This window comes from Taudactylus pleione, unplaced genomic scaffold (genome assembly GCF_031769625.1).
Source record: "Taudactylus pleione unplaced genomic scaffold, aTauple2 ptg000270l, whole genome shotgun sequence".
Lineage (NCBI taxonomy): Eukaryota > Metazoa > Chordata > Amphibia > Anura > Myobatrachidae > Taudactylus > Taudactylus pleione.
Genome location: NW_028284672.1, coordinates 715,471 through 723,057, shown reverse-complemented (window position 1 = coordinate 723,057; position 7,587 = coordinate 715,471). Strand labels below are relative to the sequence as shown.

The 7,587-nt window shown below is 44.6% G+C and overlaps 1 pseudogene; it reads right to left on the bottom strand.

The window, feature by feature from the left end:
- Nucleotides 1-335: 335 nt before the first annotated feature.
- The window catches only part of LOC148513736 (uncharacterized), a 62,218-nt pseudogene continuing 54,966 nt past the window's right edge, over nucleotides 336-7,587 (bottom strand).

The window sequence follows — 7,587 nt, the reverse complement described above, 5'->3', positions numbered from 1 at the left end:
AAGCATATTAACTGTACAGTATCTCCACATCACCTTAGAAGAGGCTATTAATAGCTGAAACATGTAGACACTAAGTGCAGCCAGCTGATCCGACTGCCAGACCCTTTTTATTACTCAAAATATAATTTATTAAGGGAGAATTGAATGGAAATATTGTAGCGAGAATAGTGGAAAAGAAATAAAAGTCTGCGAGATAAAATGAAATTAATGATTGTGTCTAATACATTTAATGAATCAATGGTATCTATTTAAAGTTGCCATCCAAATTACACGTCATGCATTCACCTCTCATATTCCACCTTGTTCTATTCATTTTTTGAGAGGTACCTTCTTCTTCACCAAATTGTATTTTTCCAGATCTCTTCAGCATTTGGAAGTGTGTGTTCTTTCAGGTTCTCCAGATGAAATGTAAAGCATTCTGCTATCTCATCCATTTGTTTCTCCACCTGTATCTGCAACCTCTTAGCATTTCTAATATTACTGTTGTACTTCTCACACTCTGCTTGGACATCATCCATGTTAGGCTTGCACCTTGTCTTGTGCAAGCTCTATCTCAGCTATCAGCGAGTCCCAACCCTTCACTGCTATGGTTCTTAAATTGTCCATGAAGCTATTCACTTGTTTAGTTATTCCATCATAAAGCTGAGATCCTATCGGCACAACTTCCTTCACTAATGTCTCCAACTGTTCCTCTAGTGTGTCACCAAAGTCCTCTAAAATGGGTACAACCTTGTTCTTGAACACTGGGAATTTCACCTGAAGCTCTTCATCCAATTTCTTCTGGATTATGTCAAAGTAGTCTTCAAGCACAGTCTCTAGGTCATCAGCATTTTTCTTTGCTGCTTGGAGCTTCTCTTTAATTTTGTATCTGCAGAAAAATATATATTTAATTAAAAAAAGTAATTTTATTGTAGATAACAATTAAATAGTGTAAGATATCAAACCGTACTTTGGGCCTGATTCAGTAAGGATCGCAATTGTGTACGAAGCTGCAAATTCGTACGGAATGCAGCTGTGAAACTATGCTAATATCTGCCACTGGTCATCCGGCATTGAGATGCCTACTACTGCTTTCTCATATCCGTGCTACTTATAAGTATACATCCGTACTATTGACGCACAATAGACCGTCACGCAATATTTACACCAGACATCAGAAACTGCAGGTCTCATCACACGCAGCGAGTACTCAAGCTGCGTATGCAATCTCAGTGGCTAATTTATGCACGCTCACGGCACGCCCGCGTTTGTCCAACCACTCCCCCGTCACCTCCCCTAAACGCTCAAAGCCTGTCACTTACTCTGTGATGGATTCTTCTATGTAATCGCAGTGCAGCTTATACGCATGCGCAATGGCGAACAATCACCCGATCTGCGTACGTAGTTGCATTTGGGAATGCTGCTGAATCAGGCCCTTTTGTTACTTATTCTGGAGAAGCGATTATTAAACAAGGAATTTGAATTAGGTCCTCAAATGTCTTTGCAGTGGACGACATGAAGAGAAATTCCACCAACAAACATAAAACTTTGGGGGAGATTCAGTTAGCCGTAGGTTGTACCACGCGGCATGTATTCCCGGGTAAAGTGCCGGGGCTATATAAATAGCTATTCAATTCAGAGGTTCGAGCAAAAATCTATGTTGATTGTTGCCTCTGGGCTAGTCACGGGCTGATCGCGGTACTCTAATTGTGTAGCACCGGGAACTTTACCCGGGACCAGAGGTACTTTATTCAGTCAGCAGTGTTGAATTGGTAAGCAGTGTTTTGTGATTTTATGCTTTATCTATAGACACCTGTTGTCTTTGTTTTTTTATTTTTAATATCACTTTTTATTATATAGCCAGACATTTGTGGTCCCTGGTTTATTATAGTACACGTACTCATTATATGAAGGTTTCTTCACTCCACCTTCCCCCTTTTTTTTGTTTCATTATATGGATATTATGTAATCCAGACTCAGGGCAGAGCGTCCCCTGTCATACTCCCTCCCATATCATACTCCCTGTCATGCTCCAGAGTTTTTATACATGTGTGCCTCCCCAGGCATTGACCTCACCACACGTCACTGTCCAGACTAACCCATTTGGGAGCTACTTGCAAGAGGGGGGGTGGGTACTAATTACCCGGGCCCACTAGAGGGGCCAGGCGAGGGCCCGGGTCCGCACCCCCCCCCTGAACCTTGCGCTGGACTGAGGGACTCACAGCATCCCCCTCCCCAGCGCCCAATTTTTCAGGGTTTTTTAATCCTAAGGGGGTGTGGCCATGACTCACGTGATTAGGCCACGCCCCCTTCCCCAGGCCCGATGCGGCTCTTGACGCCCCTGGCTGCTTGCACCATTAGGCTTGATTGTGTACTTTTTATAATTATTGTATTGCTTTCGGTTGTGCAGCTACATTGGTAACTCCCTTTTAGGTTTGTCTAAGCAGTGTAAAGTGGATGTAGAAGAGAGGACAATGCCTGCATGCTCCTGCTGCCACAGATAGTCCATGATGTCTATGCAGATGCTGGGGAGTGGTTTCTGGATATGAGATCGCTCATAAAGATCTATATAGAGTGTTGTGTAGGTGATGATTGCTCTTTATTTTCAGCCCCCTGTAAAGCTCTGTGACATCTCTGGGGTTTATATTAGAGATGAGCTGATCCAGTTCTCCGAGAACCGGACCCACCCCAACATAGGGGATCATAGTAATATCAGAGGGCTCAATTCAGACCCACTCGCTAGATGCGTTTACAAATTCAGCTAACTAACAGCAATGCAGGCGATCGCACGGCAAGGCATTAGCACGCCCACTATGTCTTAGCATGCAATCGCATTGTGTATGCAGATGCCCACCAGCCTGTCTTAAGACGCCCACTTGCGCACGTCATCTCCAGGAAGTGTATGTAACCATCGGTAACATCGAGTACCATCGGATGCATACGCAGCACTTGTGGTTGACCATTCCCTACCGCAAGCACTTAAGTCAGGGTTGCCTACCCTCCCGATTCGGGCGGGAGCCTCCCGTTAAATGGGTGCAGCTCCCGCCCCCCCGGAAAGGCAGGCAAGCCTCCCGCCTGCCGCCGATCCCCCGACCCCCCCTCCCGATTACCTGATTAACCCCCGCAGTGGGGGGCCGCTGACGCGATTTGCGTCATTTTGGCCCCGCCCCCTGCTTCGCAATGCCTTTTTTTCTACATGGTGTAGCGGGGGCGGGGCTAAAATGATGTAATCGCGTGGCCCCGCCCCCTGTCACGCCCGCAAACCGACCTCAGCTCCTTTGGACACGCCCCCTTTTGCCGGCCACGCCCCCTGTTCTGCCGATCTGGCTGCTCCCTCCCGGAAGGAGCAGCCAGATTGTCGGCAAGTATGACTTAAGTGTAAAACTCAGCCAATTGACATGTACTATAACGCTGCCTCTTAATTATGCACGCCTCCGAAACGGCATTTAGATGCTCAGGCAGGTCTGAGTTCGCACCTCCACTCCCCCGTTTCTAGCGGCCAGCCCCTGTCACCACCCACAAACGGCTTCTCCTATCACTCATTCAGCCGGGCTGTCTATGCGCAGCGAGCGAACGCTTCCCGATCGCTCCAACTGGCTCACACAAGTGCAATTTGATGTGTACGCATGCGCAGATTGCAAACATCGGCTGGCTGCGTGCAAATGCATCCTAGCGAGCGGTCTCAATTGGGCCCAGAGTCCGGCTCGGGTTCCCCACCTAACTCAGAATCCAAAGCGAGGAAAAACGTCATCATCCCACTTTCGGATTCTCGCGGATTTTGGATTCTATAAACGCCCCGATGGTTGGCACCATTTTCACTCCTGCTATGGAGAGTGTACAGAACAGGCGTGCTCTGTGCTGCTCTGTCTGTGCACGCGTTCTCAACTTCTCAAGGGTGCAGTGTTGTCGGGCTGGGGCTGCTGTCACTGTTGTCCTGTCAATCAAGGGGCTGGGGTTACAGTACCATCAGGGGGCTGGGGCTGCAGTACATAAAGGGGGGCTGCAGTACATAGAGCCGGGCTGCTGTGTTGTCCTGTCCATCAAGGGGCTGGGTCTGTAGTACCATCAAGGGGCTGGGGCTGCAGTACATAAATGGGTGTTGCTGTGTTGTCTATAAAAGAGCTGGTGCTGCAGTACACAAAGGGGTGCTGCTGTGTTTTCCTGCCCGTCAAGGCGCTAAGGCTGCAGTACATAAAGGGGTGCTGTGTCGTCCAGGGGGTGCTCTGTCAATCCAGGGGTGCTCTTCCCCAGTGTAAAAAAATAAAAGTTAAAATTATAGTGTCACAAGATTTTGTTATGAGTAAAACACTGCGCTACCACTTGCAAAATTATCATTCCTCAAAAAATAAAAATGTTTTTTATTTGTGTGTATGAGATTGCTGCGCTATTATTGTTCGGTGACACTGCCAGCCTGACCGTAGTTTATCATCCACGTATTGTGACACTATAAGTCGTAGCACAGTATGTTATTCTTATTCATAAAAAATCTTTTGACACTAGCAGGGCAATTCAATTTGGAGCGAAAAGTCAGTTTTTGCGATAATTTCGCACCGATGACGTCATTTTGTCTGGCTTTAGTTTTACACCGTATTCAATTTCAAAGACTTTTCGCAGGTTCGAAAAGTCTTTGAAAAAAAACGGGGATAACTTTTCACCACTGAATAGGTGGCGGAAAAAAGTGCAGAATTGGGGTTTAAGGGTGCAGGCTTAAAAAAAATAGCCTGCATCCCTGGGAATGTAATTTTAAAATAAACTGTATCAAAAAAAGTTTAAAAAAAAATAGGAACACCCCAAAAAAATAATTGAAAATTTGGGGTAAAAAAAAAAAAAGGGAAAAAATTGTTTAAAAATAGGGAAATAGGTTCAGGGCTATTCTGCAAGTATGCAGCAGGTGTTTTCTAGAATAGGCTATTAGCGGCAGGTGCATATTTGCAGAATTTTTAAATTAAGACTTTAGGGACTTAAAAATATGCTAGTACCCATTTTCATGTACCCCAAATTTGATGGGACCACTTAAAAAAATGAAAAAAAATAAAACCTAAGTGCTCTTCTGCATCACTTCTTCAATGTCGGGAAAAAAACACCTGCAGCCGCTATTTAAAACCCTGACTTTCATTTACCCATAGTGATCCCCCATGTTTTTACAGTTTTTGGGGGGTCCTACAATTTATTCTAGGTAAATTTCATTTTTTGGCGCTGATCCTACTTCGCCGGGTCCCGTTTTCGTAGCTTTCAAATTGAATACGGGGATAAAGCGGGCGCGCGCCCGATACTTTATCTCAGGAAAATCTCCGATGTGGAGTGAAAAGTCCAGCACGGCCTTTTTGCTCCATATTGAATACCCCTCTAAGTGGTAGCGCAATGTGTTATTCTTTTCTTATTCATAAAAAATATTGTGACACTGTAAGTGGTAGCAAAGCGTGTTATTAATTTATTTTTATTCATAAATAAATCTTGTGACACTGTAAGTGATAGCACAGTGTGTAATTCTTTTCTTATTCATAAATAATATTGTGACACTGTAGGCCATTGATACTGCAGTGTAATATTTAAAATGGGTCAAATTGGCATGTGTGCTGTACCCCACTTCATTTGTGTTTGTTGATAAGAATGATCAGTTGAGAGGAGAGCTGGAACCACATACTAGTGCTGGAGCTGCTGTAAGTGCCACCAGTCATGACAATACTAGTCCGTCTACATCATCTATTAAAGCGAATGCCCAAGGGCATACAGGGCTTAAGTCAGGGCATCTAAAATCAAAGAACCAATCTTTTACAGTGGTAAAGAAAAAAACATCAAAGGGAAAGTTCACAAGGAAAGGCTAAGGTCTTGGCCTTTAATTATGACTTGTGGTTCTGCCTCTTATGATGATGTAAGCCCTTCTCCCTGTAGACGTTTCAAAAGGCACAGGAACCAACTGTGCACTCAGAAATGTCACAAATCCCTGAGGAGAGTCTAAGTGTGCCTGCGGGTGCCATGTGTGAGCCTGACCTTTCCAATACTGTACTCAAAGAGGAGCCTCCTTCCACCACTTGTGCATCCTCTGCACATGTGGGGATGAGCAGCACAAGTCAATATGCTGACATAGAAATTGAGGATGCTTCTGTGGAAGTGCACCAGGATGAGGAAGATATTTGTGTAGCTAACACTAATAAGGATATTGATGATGAGGATGCTGATGATGAGGATGTTGTTTGTTTAAATCAAGCTCCAGTGGAAACAGTTGTTGTCTATGATAAGGAAAAGCCCATTGTCATGCTTGGGCACGAAACAAAATAATCCACTTCTTATTTGTGGAGTCATTTTTACCCAAATCCGGACAACAATTGTCAAGCCATTTGTACCCGTTGTCATGCCAGAGTAAGTAGAGGTAAGGACCTTAACTACCTTTACTATCTAGGAACCTCCTCCCTGTTACATCATCTACAGCACATCCATCAAGGTGTTTGCAAGATTCAGAATCTTTCGTGAAAAAAGTAACAATAAGCAGTCCAGTGTCAGCTAGCTCCCTTCTCTCTGCTAGATCCAAACACCTGGCATCTTCACCACAAACTCCTTAATCAACAATGTCCTTAATAATGATCGGAATTAGTCCTGCATCCAATTTGATAAGGCTAACTCAGTCCTCCCCTATCCTTGATTCCTCAGAAGAATCCTTGAAAGCGATACACCTCCTGCTGCTGCTGCTGGGAGTGAATCTTCATCGCAGAAGGGGACCAGCAAGACTACTAGTAGTAGTTAAATAAAAACAAATGACTGTTAAACAATCCTTTGCAAGGTGGAGCAAGTATGACAACAGTCACCCAGTTGCACAGCGGATCACTGACGCCATAACATATATGCTGGTATTAGATGTGCGTCTGATATTCGCCATTAGTGCAGTGAGTATAGACAGTTAATTGAGGTATTGTGTCCCCGCTACAATGTCCCTTCTAGATTCCACTTCACTAGAATAGCAATTCCCAGTCTGTACTAAGACAAAAAAAAAACCTTAATAGTGTTCTCCGAAATGCCATTTTGCCCACTGTCCACTTAACCACAGATATGTGGACAAGCGAGACAATGCAAACTAAAGATTACATGACTGTGACAGCCCACTGGGTAGGTGTATTGCCTCCAACAGTGCAAACAGCAGCAGCAGCATCTAACAAATGCCAGCTCATTCAGAGGCAGGCTACTCTGTATCACTGGTTTCACTAAGAGGCTTACCGCTGAGAACCTCTTAGAAAAAGTCAGGGAAATCATTGCAAAATGGCTTACCATGCCTGGACTCTCCTCAGGATTTGTGACTTCTGACAATGCCAGCAATATTGTGAGAGCATTTCATCTGGGCAAATTCAAACATGTCCCATGTTTTGCTCAAACAATTAATTTGGTGGTGCAACATTTTTTTAAAAAATGACAGGGACGTGCAGGAGATGCTCTTGGTGGGCCGAAAGTTTTCGGGACATTTTCGACATTCAGCAACTGCATGTCGAAGATTGCAGCACCAGTAAGTATTGTTGCTATCCTCTATATGCTTCAGTGGATGGAGGAGCAGCAAAAGGCCATCCAAGGCTACACAACGGACTACGACATAGGGAAAGAGTGGGAATGCACCTTAGTCAA